Source organism: Schistocerca nitens, chromosome 9 (assembly GCF_023898315.1).
Source record: "Schistocerca nitens isolate TAMUIC-IGC-003100 chromosome 9, iqSchNite1.1, whole genome shotgun sequence".
NCBI lineage: Eukaryota > Metazoa > Arthropoda > Insecta > Orthoptera > Acrididae > Schistocerca > Schistocerca nitens.
The window spans coordinates 370,161,327-370,175,438 of NC_064622.1; the positions used below are offsets into that span (position 1 = coordinate 370,161,327).

The window sequence follows — 14,112 nt, forward strand, 5'->3', positions numbered from 1 at the left end:
TAATAATAAAATATTTAGGGCTTACCGTGTGGAGAGAGTTAAGATGAAGTTGTAGAAGTGCATAGATATTTTATTAGACTTCGGCGACCAGAGTCAGTTAACATAAAAATTTTATAGGTAGAGTACCGCGTCGTAAAGTGAAATAACTATAAATAGATAAAATCGACGCAATATTGTGAAATTTCTGTGGCTGCATAAAACGGCCTTTTCGGTCTTCTTCTGGGTCTGCTAGTGTATTTTGTTGATGAAAGTCTGTAATACTTTTGAATCCTCTACTGAACATGGCGTTACGTCACAACTTTGCGCCCGCAGCTCGTGGTCGTGCGGTAGCGTTCTCGCTTCCCACGCCCGGGTTCCCGGGTTCGATTCCCGGCGGGGTCAGGGATTTTCTCTGCCTCGTGATGGCTGGGTGTTGTGTGATGTCCTTAGGTTAGTTAGGTTTAAGTAGTTCTAAGTTCTAGGGGACTGATGACCATAGATGTTAAGTCCCATAGTGCTCAGAGCCATTTGAACCATTTGAACCACAACTTTGAAATCGTTGACGATACTGATCTCCTGTAGGGGAAAGAGTGGAAAACCTTATTGTAATTGATATTGTACGTAGCTATAATACAATTTACCGCTGCTTGCGTTGCTCGAGATATAGCTAGTCCAACTGTTTATTGTGTAATGAAGTTGTTAACATTCATGAAAGCTGTGTATTATTACACCCTACACAAAAAGAAACCTTCTTGACCATATTCTTACCGAACTGAATTAACAGATGAGGCAGACAGTACTTCAACGAATATACGAGAGCATCGCTCCACTTGACAACGAAATTTGTGGAGAATAATTCTGGTTCATGGTAGTTTTGTTCGGAACTTCATCCGACGGGCGCACACCTCCTCAGTTGGAATCTTAAATGCGGTCAGTAGGATTGAAGCGTGTGATCTGAACGATATACGAGAGGGGGTGGGGGGAGGGGCAACCGGAGGAGGGAGCTTGCAATCACCTCATGTCTATGTAGTGCTGTTCGAACCATTCTGACACTACTCCGAAGCGATGAGACGATGAATTATTTCTTTTTCTTCTGTAGTGATAGGCGAACTAACGGACGCTCATAACTGGGCTGTACGTTTCTGCTTCGATGCGAGAGACGACAGCAGCGTACCAAGAGACCCGCATCATCTCAAGTGAACAACACCCGAAGACGAGGGGGTTTGCCTGAACGGTGTATTTTCGGCAAGTAAAGTGTATAGTGTAGGATAGTTTACGACGTACCCGTATCCTACTACATTTAGGTTTACATCTCTGCTCCACAACTCACCTTACGCAGTGCGCGGTGGAGGGTACTTTTGTTGCCAGAGTCATTGTCCCCCTTCCGCGTTTCAACAGAAAACAAATAGGTGCCTTTCCGAGTATGCTGATGCATTAGCTCCATACTTAAAAATCATACATAACCGTTCGCTCGTCAGAAGATCCGTATACAAAGATTGGAAAGTTCCACAGGTCACACCAATATTCAAGAAAGGTAGTAGGAGTAATCCACTAAATTACAAGTCCATATCGTTAACGTCGATATGCAGCAGGATTTTAGAACATATATGGAGTTCGAACATTATGAATTACCTCGAAGAAAACGATCTATTGACACACAGTCAACATGGGTTTAGAAAACAACGTTCCCGTGAAACACAACTACTTCTTTATTCACATGAAGTGTTGAGTGCTATTGACAAGGGATTTCAGATCGATTACATATTTCTGGATTTCTGGAAGGCTTTTCACAGTGTACCACACAAGCGGCTCGTAGTGAAATTGCGTGCTTATGGAAAATCGTCTCAGTTGTGTGACTGGATTTGTGATTTCCTGTCAGAGAGCTTCGTAGTTATTGAGGAAAAGTCATCGAGTAAAGCAGAAGTGATTTTGGGCGTTCCCAAAGGTAGTCTTACAGGCCCTTTGCTGTTCCTTATCTATATAAACGATTTTGGAGACAATCTGAGCAGCCGTCTTCGGTTTTTTGCAGATGACGCTGTCGTTTATCGACTAATAAAGACATCAGAAGATCAAAGCAAACTGCAAAACGATTTAGAAAAGATATCTGAATGGCGCGAAAAGTGGCAGTTGACCCTAAATAACGAAACGTGCGTGGTCATCCACATGAGTCCTAAAAGGAACTCGTTAAACTTCGGTTACACGATAAATCAGTCTAAACTAAAAGCCGTAAATTCAACTAAATACCTAGGTATTACAATTACGAACAACTTAAATTGGAAGGAACACACAGAAAATGTTGTGGGGAAAGCTAACCAAGGACTGTGTTTTATTGGCAGGACACTTAGAAAATGTAACAGACCTACTAAGGAGACTGCCTACACTACACTTGTCTGTCCTCTTTTAGAATACTGCTGCCCGGTGGGGGATCTTTACCAGATAGGACTGACGGAGTACATCGAAAAAGTTCAAAGAAAGGTAGCACGTTTTGTATTATCGAGTAATACGGGAGAGAGTGTCACAGAAATGATACAGGATTTGGGCTGGAAATCATTAAAACAAGCGTTTTTTGTTGCGACGGAATCTTCTCACGAAATTCTAATCACCAACTTTCTCCTCCGAATGCCAAAATATTTTTTTGACACCGACCTGCATAGGGAGGAACGATCACCACGATCAAATAAGGGAAATCAGAGCTCGCACGGAAAGATATAGGTGTTCGTTCTTTCCGCGCGCTATACGAGATTGGAATAATAGAGAATCGTGAACGTTGTTCGATGAACCTTCTGCCAGGCACTTGAATGTGATTTGCAGAGTATCCATGTAGATGTGGATGTAGATGTTGTGTGGGAGGAACGATCGGCAATAAACGTCAGTTTGAGCTTTTATTTCCATGATTTTCTCTTCGCGTTCATTTCACGATACGTATGCTGCCGGACTCGTCACGGAACGCATCCTCTTGGAAATTCAATATTTCCCCATGTTGTACACAACTCCGCTCTTGTGGCATATGCCACTAGAGTCTCGTGAACATTTCCGTAACGTCCTTCCGGCGAGTAAACGATCCAGTTACGAAACATGCTACTCTTCGTTTGGTCTTCTCTAACGCTTCAATTAACAGAACCTGTTAAGAGTCCCAGGCTAGTGAGAAATACTGAACAATCGGTCTTACGTTTCCTTAAGATAGCTCCAATATATCTCGTCTTGGCGTCTACTTTCCTCACAATCAGTTTTATGTGGTCATTTCACTTTAGGTCGCTACGGACGATAACTCCTCCGTATTTCAGTGTTGTTAGTCTTTCTGGTGGTATTTCGCCGTTATTATAGTCGAATGGTAACGGATCCCTTCGCCCGATTTATTCAGTACATTACATTAATTCACGCTTAATGTCAACCGCCACTGCTTGCAACAATCATCGATATTTCAGAGGTGTACATAAATTGCCTAGTCTTCTGATGCTGCAACCTTTCGTCGACCACAAAATCGTCTGCGGAAAGCCTCACAGAACTTCCGACGTTATACACAAGATTATTTTATAAATATTGTAATTGTAACTCCCTCGTGAAGTAGTCCACAAATTACCTTCGCATCTGTCGGTGTCGTACTCTATCCGACTTGGATACGATTAACCTTAAAGATTCAGTATAGGGTATCTGTAAGCATCCCTTTCCACAGATCAAAGTCTCCCATACACCTTCCCTAATGTTAATTTTACGTGACCTTTACGTTTCATGACGCTTCTTAGTTGTCGTCCTTGTGTTCTTCAGTCGGAAGACAGGTTTGATGCAGCTCTCCGTGCTAGACTATGCTGTGCAGACCTCATCATTTTGGCATAACTACCACAACGTGCATCCATTTGGACCTGACCTGCTTGCTGTATTCCAAGTCTTCGTCTCCCTCTACAGCTTTTACCCCCCAGACCTTACACTTCCATTCAGTGCCAAACTGAGCTCTTACACTTCCATCCAGTCCCAAACCGGAGGTTCCTTCGTGCTTCAGGATGCGTCCTAACATTTCCTTTCTTTTAAACAAGTTTGCCATTAAATTCTTTTCCTGCAGTTTCATTCACTACTTCCTAACTGTAAGTAGTAAGAGGATTGTTAAAGATTAGATCAGTCCATACACTCATCTAATCTTTAAAAATCCTCTATAGCAGTACTTTTCAAAAACTTCTATTCTCTGAACCCCGGCCGTTGTGACCGAGTGGTTCTAGGCGCTTCAGTCCGTAACCGCGCTGCTGCTATGGTCGCAGGTCCGAATCCTGCCTCGGGCATGGGTGTGTGTGATGTCCTTAGGTTAGTTAGGATTAAGTAGTTCTAAGTTCTAGGGGACTTATGACCTAAGATGTTGAGTCCCATAGTGCTCAGAGCCATTCCCGGAACTGATGGTAATTTACATATCATTTCTTTACTAGGCTACACTCCAGTCAAATACCTTCATAAAAGACTTCCTAACACATAAATTTATATTAGATGTTAAAAAATTCCTTTCCTTGCTGTTATCAGTCAGTATTTTATGTTGTCTATACTTCTGCCATCAACAGGTATTTTACTGTCCAAATACAGTGTTCTTAAAAACATCGTTGACCGGCTCTCTGAGAACTGTTTCACTCTAAGTTATAAAAAGACACAACACATTCAGTTTTGCACTGTCAGAGGTATAAGAACGATTTTCAGTTACAGTTTGCGGGTCAGGGTCTCTTACCTCAAATTGAAACATTTATCCTTGCTCATCACCCTTGAAATTTGTAATATGATCACTGTATGAGTATGTATTTAGAACCAGTGATGTAAAATTATATTAAGGTTTTTGTAATACAACGTAATGAATAGAAGAAAAATTACATTCAAATCTTTAATGAATATTTCTGATCGTGACTCATATTGCATAACACATTTAAATATAGTTGCTGTTAGTTATCAGCCACCCGCTCGCCCAGACAGCTCAACAACACTTCGGTAGTCCTTCACAGTGTCACAACTTTGGAGTCAATGAGGTTGGAAACGATCTGCAACACAACAAATGGTTCAAATGGCTCTGAGCACTATGGGACCCAACAGCTGTGGTCATCAGTCCCCTAGAACTTAGAACTACTAAAACCTAACTAACCTAAGGACATCACACACATCCATGCCCGAGGCAGGATTCGAACCTGCGACCGTAGCAGTCGTACGGTTCCGGACTGCGCGCCTAGAACCGCGAGACCACCGCGGCCGGCGCAACACAACAGTCGACACGAAGTGTTCCGAACGGCGCTGACTTTCAACATCAGAACTAGTGGGCCAGCGGCCGACTTGTCACACCTTTATTATGGCTAGTCTATTGAGAACTCAAAACATATTTATGTAAATCACCAATTAATACACTAATGGCCATTAAAACTGCTACACGACGAAGATGACGTGCTACAGACGCGAAATTTCACCGACAGGAAGAAGATGCTGTGATGTGCAAATGATTAGATTTTCAGAGCATTCACACAAGGTTGGCGCCGGTGGCGACACCTACAACGTGCTGACATGAGGAAAGTTTCCAACCGATTTCTCATACACAAACAGCAGTTGACCGGCGTTGCCTGGTGAAACGCTGTTGTGATAACCTCGTGTAAGGAGGAGAAACGCGTACCATCACGTGTCCGACTTTGATAATGGTCGGATTGTAGCCTATCGCGATTGCGGTTTATCGTATCGCGACATTGCTGCTCGCGTTGGTCGAGATCCAATGACTGTTAGCAGAATATGAAATCTGTGGGTTCAGGAGGGTAATAAGGAACGCCGTGCTGGATCCTAACGGCCTCGTATCACTAGCAGTCGAGATGACAGGCATCTTATTCACATGGCTGTAACGGATCGTGCAGCCACGTCTCGATACCTGAGTCAACAACCATCTGCACCAACAGTTCGATGACGTCTGCAGCAGCACGTACTATCAGCTCGGAGACCATGGCTGCGGTTACCCTTGACGCTGCATCACAGCTCGGAGCGCCTGCGATGGTGTACTCAACGACGAACTTGGGTGCACGAATGGCAAAACGTCATTTTTTCGGGTGAATACAAGTGAACGCACATTGGAAGCGTCTATTCGTCATCGCCATACTGGCGTATAACCCGGCGTAATGGTATGGGGTGCTATTGGTTACACGTCTCGGTCACCTCTTGTTCGCACTGACGGCTCTTTGAAGAGTGGACGTTACATTTCAGATGTGTTACGACCCGTGGCTCTACCCTTCATTCGATCCCTGCGAAACCCTACATTTCAGCAGGATAATGCACGGCCGCATGTTACAGGTCCTGTACGGGCCTTTCTGGATACAGAAAATGGTCGACTGCTGCACTGGCCAGCACATTCTCCAGATCTCTCACCAACTGAAAACGTCTGGTCAATGGTGGCCGAGGAACTGGCTCGTCACAATACGCCAGTCACTACTGTTGATGAATTGTGGTATCGTGTTGAAGCTGCATGGGCAGATGTACCTGTTCACGCCATCCAAGCTCTGTTTGACTCAACGCCCAGGCGTATCAAGGCCATTATTACGGCCAGAGGTGGTTGTTCTGGGTACTGATTTCTCAGGATCTATGCACCCAAATTTCGTGAAAATGTAATCACATGTCAGTTCTAGTATAATATATTTGTCCAAGGAATATCCGTTTATCATCTGCATTTCTTCTGTGTGTAGCAATTTTAATGGCCAGTAGTGTATTAACGTCGGTACATGTGCGGCTCGAGATTCCGTCACATAGTGTCAGTATTGGCTCTTGAGCAAATAAGTTTGACAACACCAAGAGGAAATTTTTTCCACGCCCTTCCTCTTTGTACTTACAGTAGTCCAACGCGGAAGTAATCGCAAAGTAAGCGAGTGAAAATTGCTGGGGCGCGTTGCAGGAGTGGGCAAGGGTGTATTCTGAGGGCGCAGGTGTGTGGCGGTAGGTGGCGCAGGACGAATGCGTCGGCCAGTCACGAAAGGTCAGCGGCGCCGCGCCGAGCCGCGCATGCGCAGTCGCTACTCAAACAAGTTCTCCGCCGGCCGCCTCTCAAATTAATACCTATTAAAGAGAAAGCTTACGTCATAAATTGTGAACTCAGATTCAAATCTGGCGGTGGCTGGGACGTAATTCCACGACGATCCCGGCCCGAGAGGAATGATTTGAGGGAAGCGACCGGCGGCAGGCGGGCCTCTGGGACCACTGTGCTGGCTCACACTCAGCTGCGCGTACCGGCGTCTCCCGCCGCACAGCTGTTGTTCCGCTGCGAGGCGATTCTCATATAGATGTGGCGCTGCCAACGTGACGACTCATTCACCGCGAACAAGTGCAGCGCGGCCGTCACAGTCACGATTACAGCGGTACTCTGGTAAGCACTTCTGCGTTACGCGACACGTAATTCCCTGCAGCAAACCTGCAATTGTTTGTACACAGCAGAAATGCATTCCACACTGTTATGATCACAATTGCAGTGGTATACTAAGAGAATGCTCATGCTGCAAGACAGTTAATTCGCAGCGGCAGCCTGTCAAATGTTTGTACGCAACCGAATTGATTTCCTCGCCGTTACTATAACGATTACGACGCTACACTGAGAAGCGAATCCATATTACGAGATTTTTAAATATGTGTAACAGACCTCCAAGTACAGTAGTCAAAATAAATGTTGGATTTTGCTTTATTGTCAATGCTGGACATAATAGGAAACAAAACTGCTTTTGTCCTCTGAGATATAGTCAAAACAAAACGAAAATATTGAAATAAACACGTTTCCTGTTGGAGAGAATAAAAGACGATACCTTACAGAAGATTCACCACCAGACACTACAGTTTATTCTCACTTGCATCTTGCGTAGCACATTGTCTATGAACCAACTGGCCCTCCTCGTAACGGGACACTCTTTGAAATGCGGGTAAGCATACTGTTTGCCAGTCTGTCAAGATAGGCCAGTGGGATATTGCTCCATTCCTCTACAGCGGCCTCTACGTGCTCTGGTGGGACAGGATTGCCAACCTCTCGTTTAAGCATGGCGCATGCATTTTCAATGCAGCTGAGATTTGGAGAATATGGGGACCATTCCTTCCGACTGTTTGTGTCTTCCATTAGGGAGCTGTCTACAAGATTGTGACGATGGGGCCATACATCGTCGTCCATCAGCGTGAATCCCTCTCCAGTAAAAAAAAAAAAAAAAAAAAAAAAAAAATGGAAATGAGCTTATGGCATCGTTGGCCGGGAGGCCCCTATTCGGGGAAGTTCTGCCTCCAAGTGCAAGTATTATTTCATTCGACGCCGCATTGGGCGACTTGGCGTCGGTGATGAAGATAGAATGATTGATGATGAGGACAACACAACACCCAGTCCACGAGCGGGGAAAATCTCCAATGCGGACGGGAATCGAACCCGGTCCCGCTTGCATGGAAGGTGAGCACATTACCACCCACCTAAGCAGGCGGACCCCTGCTCCAGGATGTTCACCAGACTGAGGCACAATGCGTGCAAGGATGCCGCCATGATACTTCACACCATTTATCCTCCTTGCTAAGGATGGCGGTATACGATACATTTGGGTGTAGAAAATATTCTCTTTGCCTCCATCCACGAATGTCAGTATTTTCAGGATGGAGACTGATGCGGGACCCACGATGAGGATGATGATGTTTGGTTTGTGGGGCGCTCAACCGCGCGTTTATCAGCGCCTGTACGAATGCCCAACCTTTGCTCAGTCCAATCTGGCCACTTTCATGAAAAATGATGAAAAGGATGAGGACAGCACAAACACCCAGTCTTCTTGAGGCTGATGAAAATCCCTGTCCCCTCCGCGAATCGAACCCGGGACCCCGTGCTCGGGACCCGAGAACGCTACCGCGAGCCCACGAGTTGCGGACGGGACTCACGACAGAAGAGCATTGTGTCCCAATGCTGTCTCGTCAACAGAGTGGTTTCGTGCGCATGCGACACGAATCCCTCTCCGAACACGCTTTAGAGAAGGAGGTCTTCTGGCAGGTAATGGTTGCTCTTGGAGCCTATTTCGCATCATTCGTGTTGGCGTGAATCCCTCTCCCGTGCTCGGGAACCGAGAACGCTACCGCGAGCCCACGAGTTGCGGACGGGACTCACGACAGAAGAGCATTGTGTCCCAATGCTGTCTCGTCAACAAAGAGTGGTTTCGTGCGCATGCGACACGAATCCGTCTCCGAACACGCTTTAGAGAAGGAGGTCTTCTGGCAGGTAATGGCTGCTCGTGGAGCCTATTTCGCATCATTCGTGTTGGCATCTCCAATTCTGTAGCTGTTTGGAACTGCCACCGTAGGTGTGTCACATTATTTTAATGGTATCTACTTGCTGTTATACGCGGATGACTGTCCTGCACACCTGTTGTTTTTCTTTCCAGTACACTACTGTGACGATCCTCAGCTGATCCTGCGGCTAGTAACTTGTTCCAGATTCTGCAGCTATTACTTTGGCTCACAGTGACATTCACTGCGACGTCCACCTACCTCATCTGCTGCCCCATTGGAGTGACTATACGGAGCCTCTGATCGTATATTATTGTTGCCTGAACCACCCTCTTATGATGATACACAGCACAAGTACTGCACTGTTTATAGGTGACACAGTTGCCGTAGATTGCACATATTGCCCCATCACAGTAGAAACATGGACTGTTTTCGTTAGAATTTCATTACAAACAAACCAATGTGAAATGGGTTCAAATGGCTCTGAGCACTATGGGACATCTTAGGTCATCAGTCCCCTAGAACTTAGAACTACTTAAACCTAACTAACCTAAGGACATCACACACATCCATGCCCGAGGCAGGATTTGAACCTGCGACCATAGCTGTCCCGCGGTTCCGGACTGCAGCGCCTAGAACCGCACGGCCAAACCAATGTATTGACATGATTACGTGTTTCTGGGTGACGGCGTTCAGTTTGCAAGTTTCGGTAATATGCAACATCTATTTTGAGCTCTGTATATGTGCATATGTGCACAACTACACCTGAATCGGATTCTTCAACACCTTATTTTTCTATTTTTTAAAAATTAAATTAATTTTCTTATTTCAATTTATTGGCTTTCAGTTCGTGTCCATTCAGCGATCTCTGTAATGGAAATACGATACGACAGTGTACTAGAGACGATTTTCTTGTCAGTTACGACGATACGAACAAAAAGATAGCACAACATTCAGTCACCAAGAGGAGAAAATCTCCGAACAGGCTGGGAATCAAAACCGAGCCCCATCCTCAAAACCTTCTTGGGACTACGCAAAGTAATTTACTGACGAGGCTTCCTCCTTTTCCAGTAATCGAGCACTTGTCGTCTGTCGGTTTCTCTCCATTCTTCTGAACGGTACTTCGTCCACATTCTCGTCTACAAACACCTCAAGTTGGTTATTTCCTTCATTTTTGTATCATGCCTTCAGATTATCATCTGAATATCTATCTTAGTTTCTTGGAACGAAATCATGTTTGCTGCGTCCCATCATCCAACATGTCAGACGTCTATGAGCTGTAGTCTTTCTTTTTTCATACCACCTTTAACTTTCTCCACGGGTTTAACGTCCTCCTTTACGCGTACTGATCCCAGACTTCCAAATTCCCCTAAATTCCCCCACTGTTGTTTGCTTTCCATTTGTCTTCACTTTATTCAAAGGTCACCCGGGTTCTATTGCTTACATCGCAACTTGCACGCTAACAGTTATTTAGTGCTTCAAAAGTTAATTTTTGCCCATGATAATTTGTTCAATCTGCGTATTTTCGAAAATTCGTATATACTCATACCGATTAACTTAGTTGAAGCTGGATTTAGCCCCTCCCCCTCCATTATTTTATTTCTATTTTTTTGTATTTATTTATTATATTGCATGCTTTTGGTTTCACTCTAAACCTTGTGGAGACAAGAAAACTCACACATAAACATCCTGTTTAGATACTAAACAAGTAATACTGTGTCGAGACATTAATGGGGAAAGGCTCTTCACTAGGAATAGTATGAAGCAGCAAAATACTTCTCGGGATGGTGTCACCGAAATCTTGTGGCATTTTCTGCAACTGTGTTGTGGTAGGAACCGAACAGAATGCACAATTGTTACTCAAGATAGTATTTGGTTGGTGGCTGCGCGGGATTATCCGAGCGGTCTAACCGCTGCAGTCATGGACTGTGCGGCTGGTCTCGGCGGAGGTTCGAGTCCTCCCTCAGGCATGGGTGTGTGTGTTTGTCCTTAGGATAATTTAGGTTAAGTAGTGTGCAAGCTTAGGGACTGATGATCTTAGCAGTTAAGTCCCGTAAGATTTCACACACATTTGAACATTTTAGTATTTGGTTGGTGACGATAAAAAATCTCCTTTATCAGCCGTTATACGTTGACTAAACACCATTAAGCACTCGATCGCAGTAAGTGTCTCTTAGTGCTTCCAGTAAAGTACGTGGGTGAGCGGCACTCTTTTGGAAAATACACCTGGAATGCTGTTCATGACGGAAGCACAGCAGGTCGAATCACGAGGTTTGCAGTCGGCTGCGTGAGACAGCCACAAGAGTGCTCCTGCTGCATATGAAATCACACCCCACTCTGTATATAATGTGTGTATGTTCCACATCTCCTCTTAAACCAGTGGACCAATTTCAAGCAAATGTCGTACACATGTCACTTATTGCCTGAAAAGAATCGATGTGAGGGTAAGATCACCCCCACCCGAAATCAAATGATTTAGGGCGGGGGTGAAAAAGCAGTGCAGCTCATTACGCGCGAATATCCAAACATTATTCATCCCCTATTTGAGAATGAGAGCACTTAGTGACTTGCAACGAACTTAACATATGATTTCAAACATTTACGCAAGCTCTTCTGGCTGAAAACTCCTACAAAATAGTGAAAGGTAAAAAAACTTTATCGCCTACTACATTTTTGCTATTCATGCAGTAATACTGCAACACGGAGCACGAGGTTTTAATTTATTATTTCTTTACTAATAATAGTATTAGTGACAGATTTTTTGAGACATTATTCACATATACCAGTGAATATACCAACAAAATTATATCACTGTAAGACACATAGTTCAGGATATATTACATGTTAAGCGCTGAGATGCGTGGAAAGCCTGCCGCATCGTGCATGATATTTATAATTTGTTACTACCTTGCTACTAACTCTATTCGCAACACATTTTGCAGACAGTAAACAGATATACCTCTGGATGTAACTGTAAAATTAAATCAGTGCTAAGGAGATAGCAAGTCATAAAAATTGAACTGCGTGAGGGTGAAAGTGCAGGGCGATGTTCGCTAGAGGTACAAGTGAAATATGTGTACAAATACGTGTGAACTACGTTTTATATGTGTGAAATATATCTGAAATGTGGACGCGGGTAAAAGTATTGTGTAAAAAGATCGTTGTAAACCTCTGGAACGGTTTCAATCAAATTTGGTACACATATTACTTACGATATCGAAATAAAATACTCGGTGGCAGCTACCAGTCTCCTATTGCGGTATGGGTGAAAACGTGGGAAGTGAAGGGGGGTCGAGGAGATAGACAGACAGAGAAGATGAAACAAGAGATGGACACAGATAGGGGAGAGAAGAAGGTGAACAAAGACACACACACACACACACACACACACACACACACACACACACAGTTTTATATATACAGTCAGCCCCATATAGTACGTCATAATTTTAAATGTAATGCCCGCAGCGACCTCCATGGTAGTGGTCTCGGATCAGTAATGAATACGTTGTTGCACAGTGTATAGATAAACAGTGTGAGGGTTGAATGTTTCGTTTTGTCCGTTTGCGGTTTAAAATGAGTGCAAAATATCTGAACCGTCACGAGGCAGTGTTCCTTGTAAATCATCCAAAGGGACCAAAGCTTTCATATGGAGCTCCTGCTAAAATTCTTAGAGTTAGTTAGTTAGATTTGTAGTTGGTTGCGTGTTCCATTGATCAATCGCACGGTACGGTAGCCGTTATGATGTGGAACATGTCAAGGGCACAAGAAATGCACATATGAAACGAGACTTTTTAATATATTACAATACAGAGTTCAAGATTAATATTTCTATTATTTACCCCATTGCCTTTAAAGGCACAAATGCATGTACTATATTTATAGATTTATTTATTCCTATTCAAGAATTCATCTATGGTATTGAAGGAGTTGTCAAGGAGATATGATTTCGATTTATTTTTGAAGCTATTACTGCTGTCTGTCAGACATTTTATTTCAGCTGGTAATTTGTCGAAAATATTTAGAGCAGTTTATTTTACCCCTTTCTGTGCCAAAGATAGTTTGAGTAAAGGATAGTGTAAGCCTTTCTTTTTTCTGGTATTATAATCATGAATGTCACTGTTGTTTTTAAACTGGTCCGTGTTATTGAGAACAAATTTCATTAGTGAGTAAATGTCAGTCAGAGTCATTCGTTGCGAAGTGGGTCACACGATATTTAGAGGTTGGAAACGTGGATCATCTACCGGAGAGAGAGCTAATGTGCCAAGCTATAATCGATCACAGGATTAACTACTAGGTAACTGTGCAATTTGTAATAACATGTATTTTCATGTAAACATACATTTGTAATAGTGTCTTTTATTTCATACAGATAACGGCGTACACTTTCCTGGAACTGATTGTTTGTGTATATTATGAGTGTGTGTCAAGAAAGAAAATAATTCTCATATACTTCTGAAATACCCTCGATAGGATTCATATTCATCCTATACAAGCCCTGTTAATGAAAAATTTTACGTCTTGTAACGGCTTTTTGACAAACAAACTTCGGGACCTCCATTGCTTGTGCTCACGTCAAAACTTATCCAAAAAGGGTAATTAATATCCGTCTATAGTTTTTATTATCACTAGAATAGCGATAGTCAGAGGAAACAATTCGTACATGTTCGGATCCCGCCTAAAGTGCTCGACGAAGCGAAATGATTCGGGCTGTCTAGACAGTCAGGCACGAGGTGTTGTTCAGTGTGGTTCGCGCTGCAGGCCGCACAGTTAAGAACTCGGATGTGTGGCGTATGAAACTATATCACGTAATCGCGACTCTGAGCAAAGTAGAGGAGAATAGAGTAGATGTGTATGTTATTTTTGTTCACATTATTTCTGCAAGACACGTAGTGTAATGGATTTGTGATTGTGTCT

At 43.7% G+C, this 14,112-nt stretch overlaps 1 long non-coding RNA gene across 1 annotated transcript in view; it reads left to right on the plus strand.

Annotated features, from left to right (window-relative positions):
* LOC126203404 (uncharacterized) overlaps positions 1-14,112 on the plus strand; it is a 1,362,544-nt gene that overhangs the window by 985,710 nt on the left and 362,722 nt on the right. The gene's annotated exons all lie outside the window — the stretch shown is intronic.